Source organism: Chamaea fasciata, unplaced genomic scaffold (assembly GCF_029207755.1).
Source record: "Chamaea fasciata isolate MVZ Bird 193981 ecotype frontalis unplaced genomic scaffold, bChaFas1.0.hap1 SCAF_6, whole genome shotgun sequence".
Lineage (NCBI taxonomy): Eukaryota > Metazoa > Chordata > Aves > Passeriformes > Sylviidae > Chamaea > Chamaea fasciata.
This window is the reverse complement of record NW_027094091.1, coordinates 13,619,819-13,647,037: the sequence shown is the minus strand read 5'-3', so window position 1 is coordinate 13,647,037 and position 27,219 is coordinate 13,619,819.

Sequence of the window (27,219 nt, the reverse complement as noted above, 5' to 3'; positions counted from 1 at the left end):
TGAATGTATTTACTCTAATAGACAGCAAAAGAGAAAGAAACAAGGCCTGTGAACAAAAAAATATAAACTCATCTGAAGAAAGGGCACATTCCTGAAAAACACAACTGCCATCAAAAGTAACACTGCCACATTTTCACAACATGAAAAACAGCAATCAAAAGGATGTTGCCAAAACGTTTTCCATGTTTCCTCATATGAATTAAACTCATATTCCTTATTTATGTAATAAATACTTAACAATTCTCAGTGTGTAGAAACTGTTCCTACCACTTACCCCACAAAAAAGACCAAGAGCTCAAAATGCATGTTCAGTGTATATGCACATTATCTCTTGGCTCAGGACTAGAGAGACAGCACACCCTGAGAAAAAAAAAATCCCCTAAGAGAGGGAATCTATTGTGAGCCAACCAAGTATTGCCAGCAGCTGACCTAGGTGTCATAACTACCTCTGTTTGACAGGACAGTGTGTCTGGGAACCCTGGAGAGTAGGTGTCTTGAATTTCTCATTAATCTGTGCATAGAACAACAGTGAGAGCTAAGCCACAGCTAGATGAATGTGGCACTTCATCTCTTCCTGCCATCCACAGGAATGCCTTCCCTGCAAGAGAGCTGGGAACTGCATTCACTTCTCCTGAGTGCTAATTACATTTCTCATTCGCAAGGCAAATATCTTGCAAAATCCAAATAAACATGTGAGATACCAAGTGTATTGTATAAATGTCTAATAAATCAGGGAACTTTTTCTGCTAAGTTTGACTATGAAAAAGTAGTCCATTATTCAGAAGCTGTGGCTGTAAACTCTGCAGGCATTTTATTATCACACACAGTGCTCTAAACTATTAATAGGAGTGGTGCAGTCACAATGAGAGTATATGGTTAGACATGAAAGAAACAGCACAACTAGTCCAGTTCAAGGATGAACACAGAGATATTTTGGAACATTGTCTTTGTTTGTCTGTTTGAATGTTTTTCATTAAATAGTACAGGTATCGTGAGAATAGATCTTATTTGAAAAGAGCCAGTCTGTAATAAAATGTGCTTTTTCTTGACCAGATGTGTACACATGTATTGTTGACCTTTTTGTTCTGATCTATGTGACCTTCCAATATTTTAATCTGATCTCTAGAGCTGATGCCAGATAAGAGAGATCTGTGTGATATATATACTGATTGTGAACTAAATTTTTTTCAGAGGTAATGTTTTTAGGAAGAAAAAGGGAGAAAAATTAATATGTGGGAACTTATTAAAGGATGAATAGAAGAAATATTTGCCTGACAAATATTCCTATGCTTTTTCTACCCTCAGTAGGTTCATTTTCAATGTCATATGTAACTCTTCTTAAATTTGTCACTATCCACTGTGGAAGTGGATACACCCAAATATAATATATTTTGCTGTGAACAATGAAGAAAATGCTATGAAGAATGAAGCTTTAAAATAAAAGATTTCCATGAAGACTCTTTCTAGCTTGTGGATTCCGGACATTAAAATGCTGTTTTAAGCTCTCTATGTCCCCACCAGCTGTGTGACAGGACCATTTTGTGAGAAACAACATTTAACTGTGTAAAACAATCTCCCCTTCATCTCTCTCTTTGCTGATAACTCAGTTGTGCTACAGTGCAGCTACTACTGCATTACCCACTTATGTGGAAGAGCAGAATTCCCTTTACTGAGATAATAACTACAGTAAGTTAAGGCAGACTACAAAGCAGGAATCAGACTGGATGATCACAATTGTACCCCTAAGTCCTCCTGGGCCTGAATATCATATCATTTCAAGATGGTAAAGTACTGCCCCAGGTCTTTGGGGGCAGAGCATAGCTAAAGTTTTCAAACACATATAATGAAACTGTTCAGCATCTGGATATACAGTAGTCTAGAAAGACAGAAAACAAAATCAACTGTGATTTCATAATGGTCCACAAAGTCAGTAAAAGTCTGAGAACTCTAAAAGTACATAATATATAATTTAAATATAATTTCAGCTACTGCTTCCAAGACAAAGTGCTGTCTTCAGAGCTAAAACACCAGCCACCTGAGAAACATGAAATTGTTGCACAAGAATATGCTCTAACTCAGAATGAAATACAACAAACTACCTAATTATATTCAGATCAGGGACTCTCAACAGATGTTACACAGAGGATCAATATTGAATTGTAGTTACCTGACACCCCACAACTGTAATTATGATCTAAATAAGCAAAGAATAAAATAAAGCAGGGGACCAGATGGATATTTCTTTATGAAAGCTATTTCTGATACTGCAACGTGACAATGATGATGAGCCCACCACACTTAAATAGGTTTTGACGATAAGTTGGGTACCCAGAGCATATGTTCGAAATAACTATCAGGAATAGTAATTATTGTTTAGAGGGCATAGCACTGTGACAAAGAACACCCAGCATTTTTCATTGCAGTAAAAACTAAGTTGTTTAATTGTTTAAACCCAAGAAGCTAAGGGATTAAAGATCTGAAACTCATAACCTGCTCTCATATTACTCTTGCAGCCAAATGTGTCTGTGGCAGATTTTAACCCACATGTGACAAAATATCTACTTAAACCAATCTTTGCTAAAAACTCTAAAACTTCATAGGAGAAATTTCTTTGGAGCTAGTGGCAATTGTATGAGTGGGTGAAGACATAGGCATATGGAGACAGAGGAAAGCAACAAATGGTAAATATTAGACAAAATTTAGAAGAACATTTTCCAGTGAAAAGAAATGTAATTGTATGAATTTTAACATAGTTCACAAATTGTATCTAAAAATAGCATCCATTAATATTCTGGGGTTTTTATACAACATACCAGAATGTTCTCCTGAGTGGGGTACATTAGCATGCCTAGCTGTACAGTCTGGACATTGTAAAGGAAGTTGCTTATTGCTGGATATTTTTTCAGAGTCCAGAGGAGGATGTGTCTTAAACTTTCTTCTCCACAGGGCAACTGCCCATATTATTATTAACCCAATATGACTTTTCTTAATTCATTCTCTTTAGTCTGCAGATTGCTTATAAAAGGTATACTTAGACTGTTTTTCAGAACCAGCTTATTGTTTTTATTCTGAGAGATTGCTCTACATCACTTGTTACATAATTATAAGAAAGTAAGAATTTGAAAATAACCACAGTAACAAAAAAGCTAAATCTACCTTTATTTAGGGTTAGATAATTCTTGATTCTGGAATGTGATTCAGAGTAGAATAAAAGCCCTTCCAGTTCTTTCCAGTCCCTTCTTGCACACAGGGCACCTATCCATGACCATCTTCCAGGCCTCAAGTGAACGGGAAATTTCTTCATGTGAAATGATTCAAAGTGCTCCAAGGGAGGACACGCCTAAAACCACACCAACTTTTCAAGGCAACCAGATGTTTTAGGAAACATCGAATCAATGTGCAAGTTTGCTCGTGATAGCAGTGCCCAGAGTTTCCATGATTTAGAGAAGAATTTGGTGGTTAAAGCATTTTTTTTTCAAGGATCAGAGAAATTTGAGTGCTGTTCCCACCTTACATGGCATCTGTATCCCCACCTGGAAGTGCTCACCAGAGAACTGCTTAACCAACTTTTCAAAGGCCAAAAGAATTACTCCACACTAGAAAACTAGAAAACAGCAAATAAAATGGGACAAACCCAAATAAACAGCTATTTAAAGGTGTGCTTGAGGACACTACTGTTTCAGTAGCTGCTGTTGATACAAGTATGCTGCAATCTGCAGTGTTATTTAGAGAGACCTGAACTAGCTGTAAACAAACTCTTCTACCACCAGCAGTCTGATCACAACAGCATGGAGCTCTTAGGTTGTCATGCCTTTGCAACTTGAAAATAATTTCTCTGAAACGTGAAATTGCTATTTTTCATAAGAAGGATTTTTCTCTCTAAAAGCCTGACAAAAACACTGATAATGCTTTTATTTTTGTGTTTGATTTACCCCTGGTGCAAGCAAATCTACTGTCCTAGGTTGAAGTATATTCTATCACCATCTTCATGAACTGTTGAAACCAGGTGAGGCAGTGCTCCCTGCCTCCTCCACTCTGGCTTATCTTCTGTTAATGGGCCATCAGCACCTTTGCTACACAGCTCACAGATAACCCCCTCCTGGACTATCTCCTGTTCATGGGCCCATCAGGCCTTATCACATGACTCACCATCCCATTGTGAGATGCTCCGCCCAGAGGGAGGAACCAAGCATTCCAGCCTGGATATAAGCTGAGACTCTGAACACCAGAGGGGCGCTTACCCACTGGATTCCCAGAGGACCTGAGCTACCAGACCTTTCTACAGGATCACTGCTTCAGGAAGACCACCTCATCTGGACTGCTTCCATCACTCTGCTCAGGTTGTATTCTGACCCTGTCAGTGGTCTTTTGTATTATTGCATCTATTTTATTTTACTTTCTTTCCTTTCTTCCTATTAAATTGTATCTCTGACTTGGAGCCTCTCATTTGTTTTGCTTTCAAACCACTACAGCTACATTCAAGGGAAATGTAGTTCCTGACAATTCCTAACATGGGGCTTGAGGCAAGGAGAAGTCAGTTCTGGTCCTGGGTATTCACACATCGCAGATAAGAGGGAAAAATTTGTGATCTTGGCAAGAAAAAACCAAATAGGAATAGCAGGTAGGAAATCCTCATGTTAATGTTGCTGCTTAAACTCTCATGATATGACGGTCTCCAGAGAGTTAAGGCTAATTAAGCCAAGGAGTAACATTTTTGGACTTTTCAGGACGGAGCACAGCAGTTTCAAGCTCACACATTCAAGCTCAACTGCAAGGAACTGGAGCTTCTTCCCTTTTAAGAGAGTGCTTTCACACAGTGGTTGGCTGTGTGTTAACTGAACTTTTCTGACTTTTCTAATGTCAACAGTCTCTCAGCTAGACACAAGACTTCATGCAGAGAGAAATGTCACTGGGATGGGGAAGGAAGGCAGAGCCATGCCTAGCACAGCACAAAGTCAGTCTGCTGACACTGTGCAGGCATGGAGCACTTCACGTCTGATTACACTGCAGCATTCCTGCTGTTTTAATAAGACTTTTCCTCTTAGAAGAAATAACTAATGGTGTCACATTGTGGGGTGGCTTTTTCACAACTCTCAACAGTTGACAATGCTAAATGACTTTCACCAGTGACCTGAATTAAACTCAATGAGAACCTAATAGCCACAATGTCAGAGGCCCTCTCTGTGCATGTACAGCTTCACCTGCATCACCCTGGGGCAAGTCATTTAACTCACCTGAGCACAGAACTGCAGCACTAAATTAATTCACCAAATTGACATTTATATGGATGCCACACTTCAAATGTTGGACTTCATCCACCCTCACTACTTCTTTGATGCCATCATCCCTGAATAGCACACATAATGGAACTGCAAATCAGTGATGTCAAAACCATTTATGCAAAACAGCACATTTATTTAAAAGCAAAATCATTTATTTGGATAGAGCACAAAATTTAATGGCCTGGAAAAGCTCATGAAAACATATAGGTGTTACTATTATATAGTCAGAGATACTGAAGAAAATTGAAATTCAGACTTTGCTTTCCCCTGCTCCCATCCTAGAATAATTTTGACATCATTTCAAAGTTCCCCTAAACTGCTCTTTCAGAGTCGCCTGTTCCACCTACCCTCTTCTGTTTTTCTCCGGCCTGTGTACCAAACCGCAGGTCTCTCTATGGTCCTTCTACTTTTCCTTCCCCTCTTTTCACTTCTCTTGCTCTACTGTACTTTCCACAGTTTTTTACCTTGTGTCACTGCCAATCAGTCTCCTGAGGCACTAAATCAGCACTTGTGGAAGGCGATCCTCCCCTGACTGGCTGCAGCCTCTGGAAGTGCCAATTGGGCTCGGTGGGCGGCTGGCGGCCAGGTGGCAGCAGCAGGACACTTTTACAGGCTGTGATTCTGCACCGTCCCTCTGGAAAGGGTGAGCCTGCAAGACCCAGAGCAGGCGGTACTATTTATGTACTTGTATTAAAAATTAATGCCAAAATGATTTGTTCAGCTGCACTGTTTTCAGTGCAGTTTGCCCAAGTCCTGAGTATATTGATTTATAATATATTTATCAAAGCTGAAAGGAATGTTTTCAGTGGAAAATGACACCATATGATTATTTTTTTTTTTTAGCTTTGAATTTTGTCAGAAATTCTAATTTCAGGCTGTGGCTAAGTAGTGTGAATCTGTGAATAATCTGGAGAGAATCTAAGGTTCACCTCTGCTTTGATGTAAGCTCAAGCCACATTTTTTCTGGTGTTCTGCCTGGGGATGGGAGGCAATGCAGCAAGCTGTGACAGCGAACCTGAATTTGTTCAGACCCAGGACACCAAACTGAAACCTGGAGGTGGAGCTTCAGGCAGGGAGTAGGCAAATCCCAATGGAGAAATCTACTCCATGATCAGAGTTCTGTGAAGAAACCACATGCAGAATTAGAGATCTCAAATCATGCAGAGTATGTGGAATCTCAGCATACCTGCAAAGTGAAAGCACAGCCCAGTGCTATTCTTCTGAGTTGAATTCTTCTTTCATGAATTGTGCTTATGGGGGAAACTGCTCCATGTCATGTAAAAACAGACTCTAGAAATCTGTAGGCTCATTAGCTTATTCATACATAAATATTTTTATATGGCCAAAAGGATCTCCTACTTAAGTGTAAATTGTTGGTCCTTCAGTAAGTTCTTTCCAGATTAAAAAAAAAAAAGTGTATTCTAAGAAGTTGTTAGTGGTAATACCATGAGAAGGAAACTTTTGATCTTAGGTCTACAAAAATAAAAACTTAGATAAGACTTGTACAGTGCTGTAGTGATAGTCATCTCTATTTTACTTCTTGCATGGAAATCACTAGAAGGTCTTGCAGCACAGAAATGAACGGACTAACTAAGACTGCAATAATGAATGAACTTAATCTACCTTTATCTAGATTTTGCTTATTTTTCTATTGTAAGAGCTTTCAACAGGGGTGATGATAAAGAATTCAAAACAGCGTACTACACTCCAAACATATTTCAGCCAAGAGCTCCTGTATATGGATACTTAGAATTACTCTTTATTCTATTTCCTGCCCACACAGTTTCCCATATCCATTGCTCTATCTCCTTTTCCTGTCTTTTGTTCACAATCTTTTTGCTATTGTAAAAGGCTCCCTTTGACTAATACGCTGCCTCCATTTTTCCAAATCTTTTGAATATCTAATGCATTTTGGGTCCAGCTCTCAAATGATTAGGTAAAATCCTTCTTGCCTCTTTGAGTTCCTGTAGACTCATTTCAGCACCAAAGGATATGAAGTTCTTACTGGAGGTTACTCTGAGGAATTTTTTCTGTGGTTAGAAAAAAACTATGGTGGTAACAGTTAGAAGAAGGCACTGCAGTGTTGCAAGGCTTTGATTCACCGGGTCAGCACTTCATCCTTTCCTAATCTATGCTATGGTAAAACTGAAGTCCTTTATCTTCACTCACGCACAGAGAAACACTCATATTTCAGCCCAAAGGACAAAGAAAATTATATGTATCTTTAGGTCAGTGAAGACAAGATGTAAAGCAGTTTGCCTAACCTTTCTGGAATTTAAATTGTTTTGATACCAAAAGGAAACAGTTTAAAAGATAAGAAATCAAGTACATTTTGACCTTACTTTGAAAATTCAAGATGCTTCTACCTCTGACAAGCCATCTATTGAAATGAAATTCAGTTTATTATTTATTAAACCTCATTTTCCTTTGACTTTATTTTGAATGAAAATTATCTTAGTTCTTTGAGCAATAGGCCTTTTTGTGGCAATGTGGTTACTTCTCTGTTCTGGATCCCTTGATGTCCACTGAACATTACTTTTCCCCTTCTCAAGCTGACTGCATTTTTTGTTCAAACTATCTGAAAAACAAAGTTTCCTGGTCTTTGAAGACCTCAGCAGTAGACTCAACTGCAAGTTAAGCAGCTGGCCTCCAGTGACCAAGGTCAGACCTTTTAGAGCCACCTGAATTTTTATCAGTGGATGCATAACATCAAGATAAGTCATAAATATACCCTTCAAAATCTGTTTCTGTTCTCATCTGAAGATTTTAAAATCCATTTCCTCTGTGTTCCTTGAAGTCATCTCTTGGTAAAAAAAGTTTTAATATTTTGTGGGATGTATAAGCTCAAGGCAGATTTCCTATAAGGAATGGATATAGGCTGGTCCAACTACAAGTCAGTATTTGAAGCTTTTTCATCTTCTTCTCCCTAGATAGTTCTAATGCTTTAATCACTTTTATATCAAAGTGCTTTATAGTAAGTCCTTCATCATCTTCTAGTTTTGTCAAAACAAACCTGATTTTCATCTTCCCCATATGAAAGCAAAAATTAAGTAGTCTGTGCAAAAGGATTTAAATATTTCATCCATGGGAAAACGATTGTTTCTGTCAGTGTCCCTTCAACACCTGGGCAGTATGAGAATTTACATTGATTCTTTTCAAACAAAAATATAGTTCCTGCTTTCAACAACTAAAGCTTTGCAAAATGGCTTCTAGCTGAGGTAAACTTCCGACTCCTTTCCTGCCTTGGAAGTTCATTTGGTAATATTAGCCTATGCCCATAAAAATGTCTGGTAATGCAGAGACTGGATTGAGAAAGTAAACACTTCATATATAGTGAGTCATATCCTAAGCTGCTGATTGAAGGAATAGATATTATTCCTATTAAATTTGTTGGAAAAAATCAGTGTATCACTCCTTACAAACATTTAATTTTTTAAAAAATTTAATCTGAATATGGGAGAGTCATGCTAAGAAATAATATTTATGCTGACACAGGAGTAGCCAGAAAAAGAATAGAAATTTTATCACACACAGCAGGAAATGAAAACAACAAAGCATCACTTGTGATTCAACACTAAACTTTCTTCTACAGTTCATTTGTGTCACTGGACTGAGATTACATTTAAGGATGAAACGTGTAGGACACATTAGGTATTCTATAGGACCAGAGTTACTAATATAATGATTAGATACATTTCTGTTTTCATTAATGTTTCATCTGAAAGTTTCCACTTGTCATCAACAGATGAAGTTTTCAACCAAATTATTTTAATGAGGAAACAAAAAAAAGAAAAAGAAAGAGAAGATTCTATGGAAAGAAGCCAATCTCTCCATGGAAAAGTGTTTAATCATAAAGCTGATAATATATTGTAAAAGAATTTTGAGTAAATTTTTGGAAGAAATCTTTTTTATTATTCTTGAGTTGGAGACATTAAATAATAAATAGAAGTGAGTAGAAAATGATAACCACCCTATTGCCACTTTAAACCGACCTTTACATTTTATAGCAGGGGTGCAATTAAGTTGCACAGAATTACTTAAAACCTCCATAACAAGGATATTATTGTCTATTGCGCTCTAAAGGGTTGTAGAGTAATTTCTTTGCCATATGTTTCAGCTCTGTTAGAACATTCTTGCTTTCATTCTCACTTGTACTTGGCTTGCATTGTATTATACCTTTTCTCAGAAGTTAGTGCATCTGTCTTCCACTGTGTTATCAGATTGCCAACTACTGAACTAAATTAATTTTCAGGTAATCTTCCTTCAAATACAACTGTGAAAAAAAAATTAAATGACTGGAGCTTCTAAAATTAATTGTGTGTAGGCTTTAGGTACCCGTGTTCAAAACCCAGGAATTCTCCTACAGTGTGGCTACATTTTGAGGAGGCACACTTTGGTTTGAAAATTCCTCAACTACCTGCATACACATGGACATCTCTGCCCAAACATCCTGGAGCCACACTTATGGTGGGGTTCCAGTATTTAGTCAAGTTTTCACCTGTAGCACACATGGAAAACCAAGCTCCTATTCACAGAATCAACTGATGTGAATCACAGCACTCAAAATCCAGTGGTTTGAAAACAAACAATCCTCCAGAAAACCAGTGTATGGTCCTTCTGCAAGGAACAGAGCAGATAATTAATTTCTGTCTTGTCAGTAGATTGCCAGGTCCAAATTGTTCAAGGTCCTTCCCCCTTACTCCAAGGTCCTACATAAGCTCTTGCATCCCTGGTTTCTCTAGTTTCAAGTTAGGGATGAGCTTAAACCTCAAGGGAAGTTCATAGACACTCTAAGTTCTCTGCTTAACTTCCTATTTTAAATATGCTGGTAGGAATTAATGTCTTTGAAGTTTTCACCTCTGTCAGATTTGGTTAAAAGCTGTTAATGTGCAATTTGTTGGAAAATACACATACTTTTATACACATGTACACAGGAAAAGGCCATGGTTGTCACTGTGAGTCAGTTTGCAGATATATGTTACATAATTAATATGCTTATTTTCTATGATAGCTTCAGTGAAAGTCCTTTTTCTGTAAAATAACATGCAATTTCGTACTGTAGTGCTGCAAATTTCTCATACTGATTTGATCATATCTCCACTTTCATTTTTACTGTTTATATTCTTAAACTGCTGCAAAGTCAGTTACCTTGTCAGGTCCAGGTAAATGCAACTTCTTGCTAAAATCTGTTTACAGTGGAGACCAGCATCTTTAAATGTCTGAGAAAAAGTGCAGAGAAATATTGGGAAAGAAATAGTTTGATGTTTATTTACATATGCTTATTAGAACATACTTGTCATTTACTCAAACAACAATCATAAATACAATTTGTAATCTAGAGTAGTTTGAGCCAGCAGAATAGTTTTTCCTTTTTTTTTTCTTCCAAATATCATAGTACGATTAATTCAGTATTGAGGTTTTGCATCCCTGTGGGATGTGATAAGATAATGGTAGTACAGACAGACCTAGTTAGACAGAATCAGTTTGCAGACTGTTTTCATAAATATTAACAAGAATCCACTCCAGACTACCAAAGCAGTGGCTTGTCATTTGCACTGCCTGCCAGTGAAATGTTTTGGTGGCTTAGGCACTAGCAGGCACATATTAATCAGGTTTGACTAAGCTACATACTATCTAAATCCTTATCTTTTGCAACATTGATTTCAAAGCCTACAGTAGTTATTTCATATATCTTATCATTATTCAAGGCCCTTTGGGGCAGTACCCTAATTTCGTAAACATATTATGCTTTTTTGGAAGGAAAAGTGAAACATATGCTGCAGGGGGAGCCTTTATAATTTGCTTTGCTTACAGATATGCTGAGCTACTAGTACTTCATAAGTTTAAAAAATAAAAAAATCCCAATGTGCACAATTATTTTCTGTCAAGAAACTGTTATTTTTATTCAATTAGATAGCCGAGATCTAGAGCTGATCCTCAGAAACTGCAGGCCACAAACTGCAGGCCACTTGCCCAAAGTTTATTATCATAGAGAGACCTGGGCTGACTCTCACCCTCTACCCAAGTTCCACACATGATACTCAGGGCAAAGGGAAGAGCTGATGTTGGAAAGTTACTGTTTTCATTAAAGAAGGGAAAGAAATGTTTTGAGCACTGATAACCACAGTGAAACATGATGGTGCATGAGTTAATGCAGTGTCAGAACTGATTGACTGGAAGTTTAAGAAAGCACCAGTTCTAATCTGAGTATCTCTACAGCTCCTGTTTATTAAACCTTCTCCAGTGTAGAAACTCCAGTAACAATAGGCAGGGTTGCACTGAAGGGTTTCCTTCAGTTTAAGCATCTGTTTCTTTTGCTCCCCAAATTCCCCATTGGGAAACTTGGGAAAATTTAAGTTTTTTTAAAAATACATACACCCTGTGTAAGACCTGATTGAGACAAGCAATTTGATTGAAATAGGCTTACTGATTCAAAAGGTGGGGGAAGGATGGTTCTGACAGAGGCAGACAACATAATAACATAAACCCTGTTCCCTTAGGAAGAAAAGTCAAATAAAGAAATCCTGTTCTTTCCAAAACCAAAGAGAGAACCATCATTTCTTCTATTGAGGTCAGAAACCACAAGCCTGGGATGAGCTGGAAGATAAGCACACTTTGCAAGATGGAAAGACCCAAGCACAAAATATCACCCCTTGACCAGGAGAGTATTTTCAAAACTGAAGGAGACAAGAGATGCAGGGAACCAGGGACAAGAAAATCACTCAAAAGCTTTGAGATTAGGGGAGACAGCAGGTAGGAATTTGGGTAGGCTGAAGTCAGATATTAAAAAGATTATGAGGCGTGGACAGGGCAAAAATGAGAAAGCAGAATAAACTGAAGATCATGGCAACATTTGGTAGTAATTATATTGAATTTATATATTGGGGCAAAATTTCTGATATAGCACAAAGTTTGTGACAGAGAAGTAGAAAATAGCAACAGGGCTAGATGGAGAAGGATGGGACATTGCTGAAACACTGTCTGCATTAGGGAATGTTACCTGTTTCAAACTGAAGATTATTTTTTTCTTGTGGGGATAAGGAACTTGTTGCATGAATTTTTGAATCCTAAAGGGAAAGAGTGATGGTTTCCTGCCATGTCCTCACTATATTACCTTGTAATATCTTTTGTTTAATTTCTTATTTATAGATTTTTACTTTTTGCCTTTTCAAATCTATTCCACTGTTCTGTTTCTCTCGATTTTACTTGTTTTCCAATGTTGACTGCATCCTGTTACCCAGACTCTCAGTTCATTTCATGCAAAACCAATCTGTAATGTCACTGAAAATTAAAAAAAAAGAAGGAAATGGTTGTTTGATCTGATCTTTACTTTTCAGATGCATTTTTCCTTGCATTGTGATTATCATTTCATTGACTACCATTTCCTGCCTTGCCTGCATTGCCTGAGGTGAATTTATCATTGCTCTTCATGTGATTAATATTTTGAATATATGAGAAACCCCATGTATTTCGACCCGTCGAAAATGGTGCTGTGTGACTCAGAAGTACCACGCTGATGGCCTTGATGGTCAGGCATCACTTTACACGTAGGATAGTAAAGGTAAAATCTTCTCAAAATGTAATTAAGTATTAATAGTCAAAGACCCTACAACAGGGTTACAAGGAATAACGAAAACAAAGACAAAACAAGAAAACAAAACAAACAAAAAAAAAAGAAAAGGAAAAAGAAAAGAAGAAAAAGAAAAGGAAAAGAAGAAAAAAAGAAAAAGAAGAAAAAAAAGAAAAAGAAAAAAAAGAAAAAGAAAAAGAAAAAGAAAAAGAAAAAGAAAAAGAAAAAGAAAAAGAAAAAGAAAAAGAAAAAGAAAAAGAAAAAGAAAAAGAAAAAGAAAAAGAAAAAGAAAAAGAAAAAGAAAAAGAAAAATAGAGCCAAACCTAACAACAAATCAAAACTCCTGTCTCTCACAGTCCTTAATAACATCTCTCCCATAGTCCTTAATAAATCCTTACCATTGCTATTTTACCTTCTCTATGGAACGTGCTGAAAATGGGTTCTACTTTTAAAATGGAGATTATGACAGGTGTCTTGATCTAGTTTTGAACTTGTAACTCTCCGTTTCTTTGTTTACTGATCACTTGAATAAATAAGCTGGATGTTCTTACAGCACTCTCCTGGGTGGCTGCTCTTTGCAGGTTCATTAAACCTAAATAGCAAACACCCACCTGAACCTCAAACAATAGTCGGGTTACAAATTCGTGTACTAAGGCAAACTCCCCTCATTAAAGGGCAGATTTATTTGAGAGAAGACAGCAAGCTTTAAAAGGACTGATGGCTGACACTGGGACAGGGACAAAGCAATTCAAAGTGCTGTGCAGTCACAGTTCAGAAACAGCTAGAGAGCCCAGGTGAGAACTTCAGTGGTTTTAGTTTTGTGGGGTTTTCTGTGTATTTTTCTTTTGTCTAGCCTGTTCCCTGGGTAGAGGAAAAAGACACTGCACATTATTGGGTGTTAACAATCTGTTTTTCTGAACAGAGCCATTTGTTTGGCTGAGAAAGTTTGAGTTTTCAGACACCCAGCAAACGCACAGTCATAATTAATATTCCACACTCCCTTGAGAAATCACGTATCCCAGCTCTGCAGACAAAATAGTAATATGGTATCTTACTTTTAGAAAAAACTCCTCTAAAATAAAAAGGAGGAAATATTAAAAATGCAATGGAAATAAAGGCACAGGGCTTAAAATATTAATTGCAGAATCATTTTCTCTTGCTTTATTTTCATAGATCAGCCTCTGTTCCTGAGGAAACAGGAGAAGAAAGGCAGCAGGTAGCCAGAAGCAGAGAGTCAATGCTCTCACTTGTCATTGTCAGAGCCTGCTGTGTAGGGAAAATACCAGTCTGCCAAAAGCCAGCAAAAGCCTCAAGGGGGCAAAGTATTCCTAATGGCTACGAAACTTTGGAAGCAAACAAAAATATGAAAGAGAAAGAGCCCTGCATTTTCCTTGTGCACTCAGGCAGAATTTCTCAAATGTCTTTGAATTTTTTTTTGTTTCAAGATCATTTTCAGTGCATGTTGTAAAAACTGCTGTGAACTCTGGGGGATGTAAAATATACCTGGGTTTTGTTTGGAATTTGCAAAGCTGGTGTTGAGTGCTTCATGTGGGGTAATTATCGCAGCGGAAGTGTTCCAATTAATGAACTTCAAAATGCTGAGGTTTGTGTTTTGTTCAAGGAAGATCCTGTGTTAGTGCCGAGAACACTGGAAGCATGTTAAATCTTGTCCAGTATACTCAGTGTGACAGTAATCCACAGCACAAGATGCACTGCTGTAAGGAACCCACCCGCAGGCACATGCTGCACAGCCCTCCCATCTCATCAGACTCCTCCTGGTCTTCCATCTTTGGAAACATGATCAGACCAGTCAAGAAGTGCAAGCCATTTTCAGTGTTTTCTGATTTTGTACCTGTTGTAGGCCAAAAGACAAGGCTTTCAGCACATAAAAATCTAGAATAGGTCTTTTGATCTAAGGGTTTTGTCCCTACGAAGGAGGGATTCTGTCTAAACTCCTAGGGGCAACCCGATCATAAAGGTCTGACTTCCCTCTTTTCTTCACACTGAGGTTTTTTTTTAAAAAAAGGTGAAAGATTTTTTAGAAAAGATGGAGACAAACAGTAGCATCCCTTACTATGTATTAGGGATATTAGGGATATAGGGCATGGTTGTATTTTGCCCTAATGTTAAGTACAAAGCTGATTGTGTGGAGAGAGGCCTTCAGTGGGAAAAAAAAAAAAAAAAAAAGTATGAGAAGGAATGAGATATGTACCACATAAAGTGCTCTGGCAGAGTCTGGGTTTTCACCAAGGACTTTCACTGGGATGTTTTGCCATGGTAGTGTGAATCAATCTAGCTGCACTAGATCCAAATTTACCCTAGCATGGGAACAAAAATCTATGCTTCATCCCTGAAAACAAATGAGAAAGCAGTGGGAGAGAGTCTCTCTGAAGCACTGATGTTCAATTAAGTTGAGGCACACTTGTCTTATTTGGGCATACTAAGATTTAAGTAATTTCCTCATTTTTCCAACACTGTGGCTCATATACAGCTCTCATAAACACTTTCCTCTTAATTTCAATATATGCTTTTACTATTCTAGTCTCATAGATAGTTTTCTTGGAAGAATGGCTCACTTCCCTCTTCCTAACCAAGCAGCTCTGCAAATTTCTAGCTTGTTCAGGGAAAGATAATTCCATCTTTTTGTCGTTATTCTTCTCAAACAACTACCAATTAAATCTCATCCCCTTGAGAATTTTGTGAAACGGATGTGGTATGCCTCCAAGACACATTATTTTGAGTTCATTTTTTAAATCATATATTTCATTCTTACCTCCACTGACTACCAGGGATTTCGTTCAGCTCCTAAGATAGGCCAGAAAGGCCCAATTCTATCTTCAGTGAATGTCTGGAACTCTAAGCAGCTGCACTCAGCAGCACAGTAGTAGACTGGGAAGCTTCCTGTGTGCAAATTTGTCACAACATTCCAAGTCCTGCAAAGTTTCAGTTTAATACATGGTTTGATAAGAAACAAGAAATGGCTGGAATCATGAGGAAAGAGGGAAAAGTCATGTGAGTCTATGAAAAGGAATATAAATGAGCTGGAGGTCTCATGTCTGAGAGTAGAACGCTTGCTACAGCCTTTATTTTTGATGGCCAGCATGCTCTGCAAAGAATGATAACAGCTAACACTTGCACTACAAAAAAACCCAACCAACAAAAACCACACAAACAAAAACAACCACACAAAAAAAAGAATGCCTGGAGTTTTAAAGACTGTTTTCACTATGAAAATATCTTCTTGATTTTCTGTACTAAAAGCTTGTTTCAATAAAATTTTCCCACACAGCTCTAACAGCAGGCAATAAAGCCGAGTGTATTGAACTAGAACAATGGAATTTTTTTTATGATACATGGTATCCAAGAATGAAGGGAAAGTACTGGGGTGCACTTGCAAACTGACAATGACAACAGAATTAATGACGTCACTGAGAAATATTTAGATTGATTGGAGATTAACACAGCCAGACGGGACAGTGCAAAGAACCAAAATATGTGATAGAGCAGAATACAGAAGGTAAAAGGCAAGTCTCTCTTTTTAGATCAAGGACACAACTTCTAACCTCCTTTTTTTTTTTTTTTTTTTTTGTCTTAAGGCTATTTCTTCCATGTATAGTCAAAGTTATGGAAGTGACAGCTGCTCATCAGAGGTATCAAGTTCCTTCACTAAAGGCCTTAATGTGGCACCAATTTTAAGTACTGATTTGCCTTGCTGTTATAAGATTACATGATTTATCTTTCTTTCACGTAACTCAGAGGAAACCCACCATTTTGTCACACTTCAAACAGCCAGAACAATCTTCAAATTTCTAAATAGATTTAGTGAGAGACTGACAGCATAAATTTAAAGATATACTGACTAGAAAGTGTGAACTATACACCACGTGTAGCCCACACTTCCTCTTAGGAATGGTTATATGCCATTTACCTAAATTATTTCATATCCGTGTCATATTTCAAGTGTAATCAAGGAAAAATTATTTTTGATTAAAAAGTAAAAAGAATAATATTTATTTGTTCTGAAGCAATATGAAGGGTAGATGAATATAGAGTTATATTGTATTTCCAAGCAGAAAATATATATAAAAGTTATAATATTCAGAATGTTCAGATTAGAGATTATGAATAAAATATTATTTAATTATAGGGTGAATATTTGAGGATTTTTGAGTTTGATTTTCAAAAGGTAAAAGATGCATTTTGCAGTTGATAATCTATGATATTTGGCCATCAGAATAGCGAAGTAATTTTCAAACTCGGCATTTAAATCACCCAATTGTTTTTAGTGTATTTCCAGTCTAGCTACTCAGTCAAAAAGATAATAAAAAAGGAAAGACTGGGAATTTTTCACATTGCTCCTCTTCTACAGTTATTGATGTAGAAAGTAATACTAACAATCTATAAATAAAACAACACATCTGATATAATATCTCCATTCTTTAAAAATGTTGATATGTGATGTTAACACTGTTTGTAACTTATTTATTTGTGGGGATTGGCATCTGATCTTGATTGCACACCAAAGGATGGGAAATAAATAAGAGTTTTTAGCAATTCTGTTTTGAAGGACAGAAAAGGAGTGTTCTGTGCTGGAAAAGGTCCAATTGGTACTTATTAAGATCAACAACAATCACAAGAAATGTTCATCATGAAAATATTTTCTCTCAATGAGAATATCAGTGAAAATCAAACTTTGATTCATTTTGTACTACCACGTAAAAATCCAAATATATTTTTAGACTGTAAAGACAAGTACAACCAATTTTGCAAAATTTTAAACTATCTCTAGGTACAAGCAGTTCATAATAGTTTAATAAATAAATTATAATGGTTTCAAACTTCAAATGGCCTTTTTCTTATGCCATTTACAGATTGTCATATTGACCATCTCTCTGATGTTCATCCAGTGAACATCTTGAAATATTGTGGCTATAATCTAACTAACAGGAAAATCGGAAGAAAACATTTGGTTTAAGATTTTCAAATCATAGAAGGTCTCAATGAAAGTACCACTTTACAATACTTCCAGAAAGAAAATGTATTGTTGAAAATACTTCCCCAAAAATTTTATTTGTGACTGTGAATAGACAAAGGCTGAAAAAATAACCTTTAAACTCCTTTTTGTTAACCCTGACCACTTCTGAAAAGGTTTTCATAAGATCAAATGCCCCTCATTCCTTGCTTCTGCAGTGGCAGTAGCTCACTGATTCTCTCCCTGTGGTGTGAAAGTTGAGCTTAAGGAGCACGACTCCAAGAAAAATCAAGCTTGATTTATCTTCATTTTCTGCCTATGCGCTTTTAGAGGCATTTCCAAGAATTCAGCTTTCATAACATTGCAGACCAATTTACAGCAAATTTTGTATTCTTTTTAGAAAGTATTTGTAGCATTTCTCATAACAGATAACACTTTCTCTGAGATACCACCATTATTTCAATTGATTTTTCTTTGCAGATTTGGATGAGCTAGTTCAACTTCTCTTTTCTCTAAACAACTTTCAAGCTGCTCTTTCTGAGCAAAGTCTATGACTTTTTTTTCTCCCACCAAATTTAACCTTGATTTCCCCACTTCCCTGTTTAAATGTTTCCATCAGAGCACCACATATTTGTTATATAATATAACTTGACCACTTGTTTGCAAACCAATTCAATTCGCTGCTTGAGGTTCACTGTATGCAATGTTTATGCTTTGACAAGTTACTGTCTCTCAAAAGTTAAGTCCTTACTATTCTTTACGATTGCAATGGGTGCCTTATATTTACTATGGTTTTTTTTTCCAGTGATGTCAGTAATATCATATCTCATAAACTTGTTTGTGATTTTCTAGGACCTGTATCTGCTTCAGTAGTGCTTTTTGCACTTGATCAATTGCCTTGATAGGTCTCTTTGGAAGTGTGCATGTTGTTTTGTTGTAATTTTCCTGGGATGTTTAAAAAGTCAAAGATGCTGACATACTGTCTGAAAAAAGAAAAATATTATTTTGTTTTCTGGGGTCATTATCCAGATGCATTCTTTTCCCCTTTTGCTGAGTGGGAAAGACACTTTATTCTCCTGCTTTTCTCATTCTTTTACTGCAGTACAATATGCACTAAAGTATATGTTAATAGAACTGATTCTCTTATTCTAAAGCTGAAAACTTTGCCTTAAGTAGGACTTTTTCTTTTCTGTGGGTTTTTTTTTTGTTTGTTTTTGGTTTGGTTTTTTTGGTAGGTTTTTGTGGTCTTGTTTTGTTGTTCGGTGGGGTTTTTTGTTTTTGTTTTGTTTTATGTTTGTTTGTTTGTTAGTTTGTTTTTCTTCTTCTTTGAGTGTGTTTTTGTTTGTTTGTTTCGTGGTTCTTTTCGCTTTTTTTTTAAACTATGTGACTTGGCCATTGCAGCTGGGAAGTACAGTATGTGGCTTTCTCAAATTTCATTCCTGCTTCTGCCTGCTGTCTGCCAGTGCATTACAGCACTGTGAGGCTTCCAGCCACCTTTTCGCACCCTACAGCTGTTCATCAAATGAGAAATTAACTTTGCTTTCATTAACTTCCTAATACTGTAAGAAGATAAGTGTTGTGGTTTAGTCTCAGGTGGAAACTCAGCACCACACAGTCACTAACTCACTCCACACCAATGGGATGGGGGAGAGAACTGGAGGCATAAAAGTGAAATAAATTGTGAGTGGAGAAAAGAACAGTTTAATAATGGAAATAAAAAATAAAAGTAATACATATCAATTTTAATGTAGGGGAAATAGCAAAAAGAGAGAAATAAAATCCAAGAAGGACAAGTGATACAAATGAAAACAGCTGCACACCACCAACCAAGTGATGCCCAGACAGTCCCTGAGCAGTAATCCCTCTGTCAACCTTCCCCAGAGTTTTATGGATGAGCATGGCACCATATGGTATAGAATATGTCTTTGGTCACTTGGGATGAGCTGTGGTGGCTATGACCTCTTCCAGACCCTTTGGCATCCCCAGCCTCCTCCTGGTGGTATGGGGTGAGGAGTAGAAAAGGCCTTGACTGTGCCCAGCAGTAACTAAAACATCCCTGACTTCCCAACACTCTTTCTATCACAAATCCAAAACACAGCCCCCTACCAGCTACTGGGAAGAAAATAAACTCTATCTCAGCCAAAACCACCACAATGGGTATCAATAAATTGCTCTAAACAAGTAAAGAAGGATGGGATAAGAACTATTGATACCTGCTTAAAATAGCCCAGACAGGAAATATCCTGCCTAGAAACAAACAATTATCTGCTGAGTTTTATTTCTGTGAGTAGTGTTATGATTTTTGCAGATTTTTATTGATTTTATACAGATTAGATGCAACTTGTAAGTTCAATTTTCATGCCTCGCCTATTTTGGACATAGAAAATACCTATGTTTATTCGCTGAAGTAAAGTTTCACATAGAAATTCATAATAAATGCTGTCAAATAAATATGGTGAATTGCAAGGTTGTAACCAGCTGGGGAAACTTTTATAAGATATTGTGGCAGAATGAGAATATAAAATGACCTAGTAGGAAACCAGTTTCTTTTTTTATTATTCATTATTACATTATTTATTTTTAAGTATGTTTTCAAGTCAGGCCCAACATCAGGTGTTTGATGCTGCAATTCTGATTGTATTGACACTAGGCTGCAAGAAAAGAAAAAGAAAAATGGAAACAGTTCTCTCCTAATAGGGCAAAATACTTTAGGACTACCTGTTCACGTGTGAGAAGTATTTTTTGAGTAGGTTCAGATATTGCAGGTTTTACACGTGTAGATGTCCAAATTTTGGCCAGAATAGGGTTAATTTTTTACAGTAGGTGGGAGGGAGGTGGGCATGGCTAAGGCCCAGATGTGATTCTGTATCCCCTCATGTCATTGCCAGGGGTGGGGGTAATGTTCTGCCTCTGAGGAGAAGGATGTTCCTTCTGGGGGGAGAACGCAGTGGTGGGGTCAGTGTTTCGTTTGTTGTGAGCTTTCTGTGTAAATCATTTCTTTGTCTTATAATTGTGCTATTAATATTGTTGCTGCTATTTATTATTTCCTTATCTCATTGCTGCTTCCAATAAATTGTTCTTTTCTCAAACTGTGGTTTTCCTCTTTTGTGCCTCAAATTCTCAACTCAATCCCGCCAGAGCAGAAAGGGGAGGGTACGGTGGGAGGAAGCAGGTGGCAATGTGGTTTGGAGTCTTGGTGGGAGAACCACATTAGGGATCATCATTCCTAAATCACAACAGTAGAAAAAGACAAAATCATATTTGATTTATAATTCTTAACCCTTGTTTCATGTGGATCATATTAGTTTGGTCCTCTGAAGTGGTTATAGGCTACTTAAGACGCATTTTTATTTGTAGGAAATATATTTGCTACCCTGTCCTAACTTTTAAATTCTGAATAATCCTAATTTACTCTAATAATGGTTTCAATTTCACTTAATGGCCCTCAAAAAGAATTGAATGTGATCAGTCATTGTGTTTAACTGGATCTAATAAAAAATTATATTAGCAACTGAATAGTACAAAAAATTATGCAAATATTTTGTGTGGTTAACACTTGTAAATTACTGATAATTTACAGGAAGATTTCTCTATTTGACTGCTTCATTGGCTTTGTGAGATGTGTTTTGCCTCACAAATAGAAGTATGTGGCTCAGAAATTATACACATTCTCACATATAAACTTTTCTTGTTGTTGAAAACACCAAAGGATGAGTCTCCAAACAGAAATAATTTTACAATATATCATATAGTGAGGCATCCCATGGCAGCTTTTAAATTGCTGTCTTTCAGGTGGCTCACTGAGTGAATGAATATCAACTGAGTGGAAGCAGCAGCCCCTGGGTCAAACTTTTATAATGAGACTTTGAATTACACTTAACATGAAATACCCAATGGGGAGGCTCTCATGAGCTAGTTTTTCTTAGTCATATATTTTTATACCAAGGAAAACCATCATTTTCTTTTCTTAACTTAAAAGGAAAGTTCAGCCATCTTTTATCCTTGATTCCACTGAAAAATGGAATAACCTTTCTGAAAGAATTATAGAGGTAGTTTACATACTTGTACAAAGTAGCTTAAATAACTTAAAAGTGATTTAATGGTGAAATTTACTTACCTCAAACTACCATTTAATCTCAGGATTTAACTTCCATAAATTATTTATAATGCACACAGCTCAGGTTGTTTATATTCTGCTTATAAATATTTTCTACATTACAACATTATTTGACTTGCCCACTATATATCTATATATCTATATATCTATATATCTATATATCTATATATCTATATATCTATATATCTATATATCTATATATCTATATATCTATATATCTATATATCTATATATCTATATATCTATATATCTATATATCTATATCTATCTTTATGTATCTTTTTTCTTTGTGTTACAAAATTAAGAAACCCTATTAATCAAATCAAAATTATAAATACACCCTAATCTAGTTCAGGAGTCTTCCATGTTTTCTTGATTACTTCTATTTCATAATGATTCTTCAGTGTTCTATAAAAGTTAATAGACTAGCAAATGGGCTGTGCCATCTGTTTCAGTTGTGATGAGTTCATTAGTCTACCTGAAAATTTGAGTGTAGTTCTTAAACAGATTACTTTTTTCTGTGAAAAGTCAGGCCCGTCTCTGCTAAAACTGATTTCAGTTTGAACCAGTCTAACCAGTATTTTACCTTCTTTTAGAAAGACTGATATCAAAATTGTCATGAGGCTGAAAGTAATCAAGGACATAAGAAAGCAGGAAGAGCACCTGCACTAAACCAAACTCACTGAGTTCAAGCTGTATTTCAAACAGGTTTTGAACGTTCATCTAGTGAGGTGAGTGTCTCACTTCTCCTTGAAAGTAAATCTCCAGGGTAAAAAATGCTGATCTACAGATATGGTGATATAGCTTTATTTCTTACAATTTGGAAAAAGCCAGCCATAACCAGAAAGGGCACAGCACTATGAGTTTTAATTAGGCAGTGACTTTCAGAGCAGAGAGGTATTCTTTTGTGAAGTAGATTAATTACTTGGAGGCACAAGAGACAAGTTTCAAAAAATTTCTCAGCAACTTCCTTTTTAAAATCATTGTCCATTCATGTAAGGAAAATTCTGATTTTTTTATGTCAAGTCAGCTTACAAAAGTATATCACAAATAATTATTTTATTTTCTCAAGAGAGAAGAAATTATGCCTGTAAACATGTAGCTCTTCTCTTGTAAACAATAGGTTAATACATTATTAGTAATTTTTGTACATCTAATGAGGAAAATCCTCTCTCTCTGGTGAAGAATTTTTAGCAAATAAATATTTTTAATAATTCATCTTCTGCAGTGTTGGCATGTCTTACTCTGTTACAGTAAGAATAAAGATTTTCACTCCCAGACTCAAGTCTCGTATGCTGGGATTGCAGCAAATTGTCAGTTCTACAGGGGCTGTAGGCTTTTGATTTAATCATGTGTGAGGGATGTCATGACAGCTGCCTTATTTGCTTTAAACATCAGAGTAAAATTTTTTTATTTACAGTAGTAGATGGTGGACTCTATCTGTTCCTTATGTCTTTGTAAATTTCATAAACTGTTAGAATTGGTTAAATATCTTCAACTAAACTATAGTTCACTAAAATTTGGGATTTGTCCAAACTGAATTATTTGATTTTTATGGAATCTTCTTTTGGAAAACTAAAAACAATTTGCCGGACTTCAGGCCAACATCACATTTGCCTCTATTCACACTCAAGCTTTCTGTTTCTATGAAGCTACATCATGAAGCTCTTATTTTTCTTCCCCACAGCTCTATGGTCTGCTAATCAGTTCTCTTTCCCTATGATTCTCCTCGGACCTGAGTCCATGGTCTCGCAGCCACAGCCATTCTCCTGTGCTCCTACCTATCTGCCCCCAAGGCAATGAGTGTGCTTTTTCCAAAGGACCCTGGTGCAAAGATGCCTCAGCTGGGATGTAAGGGAGGTGGCATCCCATGAAATCACAAGCAGAAGTGTCAGTTGTGTCCTGAGAGGACTTTAATCACTCAGTGGGGAACAGCCTGATCAAACACTGCACTATACCAGCACCTACTCTGGGGCTTATTCTAAAATGTTAAACTGATTTTTACTGAAAGATGTGGTTATATTCTGGGAATCAAAGCATAATAAAGACTAAAGGGCCAGTTCTTTTAGGATTTTTTTTTGTGTGTGTGTGTGCCTTGTTAACGGAAAATCACTATTTAAAACACATAAGATAAACTTTGAATCCATTTGACATAAACTAATACAACAAGTGAACATAAATATTTTTTTACTTGAGATAAAATTTATTATTTCCTTTCCATAATTTAAAGAAACTACCCTAAGTTATTTTGCAGATTTCCTTAATTTTTTGTCTCTTATAGTGTACATATTTTAGGAAACTAGATTTTCTTCATTATTTTTGAATGTGTAGTATTAAGGAGAAGAGCTTAAAGAATTTTAGCAAGCATAGAAATCAAAGCTCAACACCCAATTATATCTCTGAATGACCACACCATCTTTTACTACAGAAGAAGAAGATGTCCTCTCTCATAGCTGTTCTCTCCTCATATCAAAAAGATTGTAGTGAGAGATCAACTAGTAAAGGAAGTCTGAAAAAATGGAGATATTTCAAATTATAAACTTCTATGTCAGTATGTTCTGATTTTTAGTGGTAATAAGGATGGTATGTAACATACTGTGAGCAACATCAAGATTTTTTCCCTGTTAAACTGGGACAAGGTTGCCTATGGGGCCAGAAAAGAGAAGGACAAAGAAAAAGTAATACCAAGCCTTTGCCTTCCCATGCACCCACCTTATTAACTTATTTTAGGCTCTTGCTTTTATTTTCTATGTTAGACATCACATTGGAGCCTTAAACAGGTTCTTTACTCAGCTTTCTGTATGGGCAAAGAACTCTTCAAGGTCTAGGCTGATGCCTTCAATCTGCAGAAAGAAGAGCCAGGCTCTTGTGGAACATCATTATCCCTGGGTCAGAGCTCCTGGGGATGTGGGACTTGAAAGGAAGTTCCTTTGATGTTTGAATCTAAGTCAAAACACCCCCAACAATAGACATATAAAAATGCCTGGAATGCTTTAAAATGAATTTAGTTGGATGAACTCAGATTGTACTTAAAAGCCCCAATTTAGGATTTTAGCTAAAGTGACAAAGTTAAAGGAAAAGTTGGCATGAGGAATTGGCTGAGCAAGGTTATGAACATGGAAGTAAATAAAGCATTTCAAACATATTTGTGAAGAAGGAACATGGACATGAGTCTGGCCTTTTTTTGATATTAGACCAACGTATTTAGATTATGCTTATTTCTTCTGTGTTTTGCCTTTTGGAACTCTGGTACCAACTAAGGACAATCAGGATGGGGTGTGAATTAAGCATAAGCTCAGAAGATCCAGCCAACTTTTTAGAAAATGGCTTTGAACACTCTTCCCATTGGGCTTGAATATCGTTTCTTATCAAAAAAACAAGAATTATAAACAAATACCACTTCATCATGACTTAGTTATCAGCTTTGTCATGTTTTATAAAATAGTTCCTGGTTTTCATGAAGTGGGTCATCTGTAACTCTTCTGAAACTCACAAAAATCCCTTCCCATTGCTGTATTTTTAGCAAAGAATAATGAATAACTGATAGGATGAAATATACTACTACATAATTGGCAAACGGAGAACATTTTGCAGAAATCACTCAAACTATTTTGAATTTCATTCTAGTCATGGTTTATTTAACACTAGCAGAGTGCTGGAAGAGTTTCACAAAAGATTGATGACCCTCTAGAGCAATTCCTAAGTGTAATATTATGTCTTAAAGAATTATGTCACTTTCTTTAAGGGTGCTGAGAAAGATATTACTATGCATCAATAAAAATTCAAGTTTTACCAACCATCTGTATTGCATAAATCAAGAAGAGGGTAAGGGTTTCCCCAGAAAACAATTATGGAACGGAATGAGATGGCCCAAAAGGCATTTACTGTACTAAAGCGTGTCGGTAAATGCATTATGCTGCAGCTACAGTGAACTTCAGAATAAATTTTAAGGACAACATTTTCAAGGATTTGTGCCCAGGGCCCTGTATACATGGAAAATGGTGTTTCTTATCCTTTGAGTTGGAAATTCTGTACAAGGAAGAGGTGTACCTGTTCAGTTTGAAGTGTAGTTTACACACAGCTTTAAAGCTGGTTGGAAACATTTTTCAGCTCAGTTTGGTCATTGTATTTCAAATGAACTCAAACTGATTAGAAATCTTTCAGATGAACTGAAACAAAATACCTTGAAAAGAATGTGTGTGTATGTGCGTCCCCATATTATGCATACATAGGAAATTGTCAAAAACTAAATAAAGGGAAAAGTGTAATTAAAATATTTTTAAAATTTTAATGTATAAAGACTGCTGTCAAATTAGCTCAATACTGTTAATTTAACATTTACCACCTTAGTAAGAATCTAGGCCACTGTAAAACAACTTTACATATTTTTACTGTGTTCAAGGAGATTAGACAATGGAAGCACATCAAAACTGATCAAATGTATGCTGTCTTCAATTTTCTGCACTGAAGACACCAGTACATCCATGTCCAAGTCAAATCATATCTAAAATATGCAACATAGCTGTTCATGTACATATCCATTACTATTCTTTTGTAAAGGGATGTTCAGCTTGTCAGTCCTGAACTAAGGTGCGATGGAGTGCACTACAGCTGTTCACAGAGAATTGGAGTTAGATCTCTATTTCTTGCTTAGGAAATAAGTAAAGTTTTGATTCATAAATAAAATGCAATAATATTGAAACTTGAACACCTTTCAGAAATATTTATTTTGACACTAGATAAAAACCATTTAAAGTAAGGATTTATAACAGAAGTTACCTCTGAATGTTACAAATACAGTGAAGAAGGAGTAGCATGGGATTGTTGTCTAAATTCTGGTGTAGCTTGTATTTGAAAATTTGCATTTTGAATAGAATCTATTTAGTAAAATCCAAAGACCAAGGGGTTAGACTGTGCAAAGAACGAAACTGCATGTTTTGGAAGGAAAGGAACATTTCCTTACAGTTCAGGTCTCCTGGATTGATCAGGAAAACTGGCATGACATCTCTCAAAAGGATTGCTAAAATACCATTAAATGAAAAACTGACAAAGACTGTAAAAGATAATAACACATGTATTATCTTCTCAGCCAAGTAGCCCTTGGGACCTGCTTGGCCTTGAGGAACTGTGCCTCACAAAGGCAGTGCTACACCTGCCTGGAGGCAAGGTGTGACCACCACACTGACACTGGCAGCTGAACCAAGATCACCATATAATTATATGGCCATTTTGGAGCTCTTAATTTCCCATTGCTAATGAGCTGAGATCAGCTCAGTTG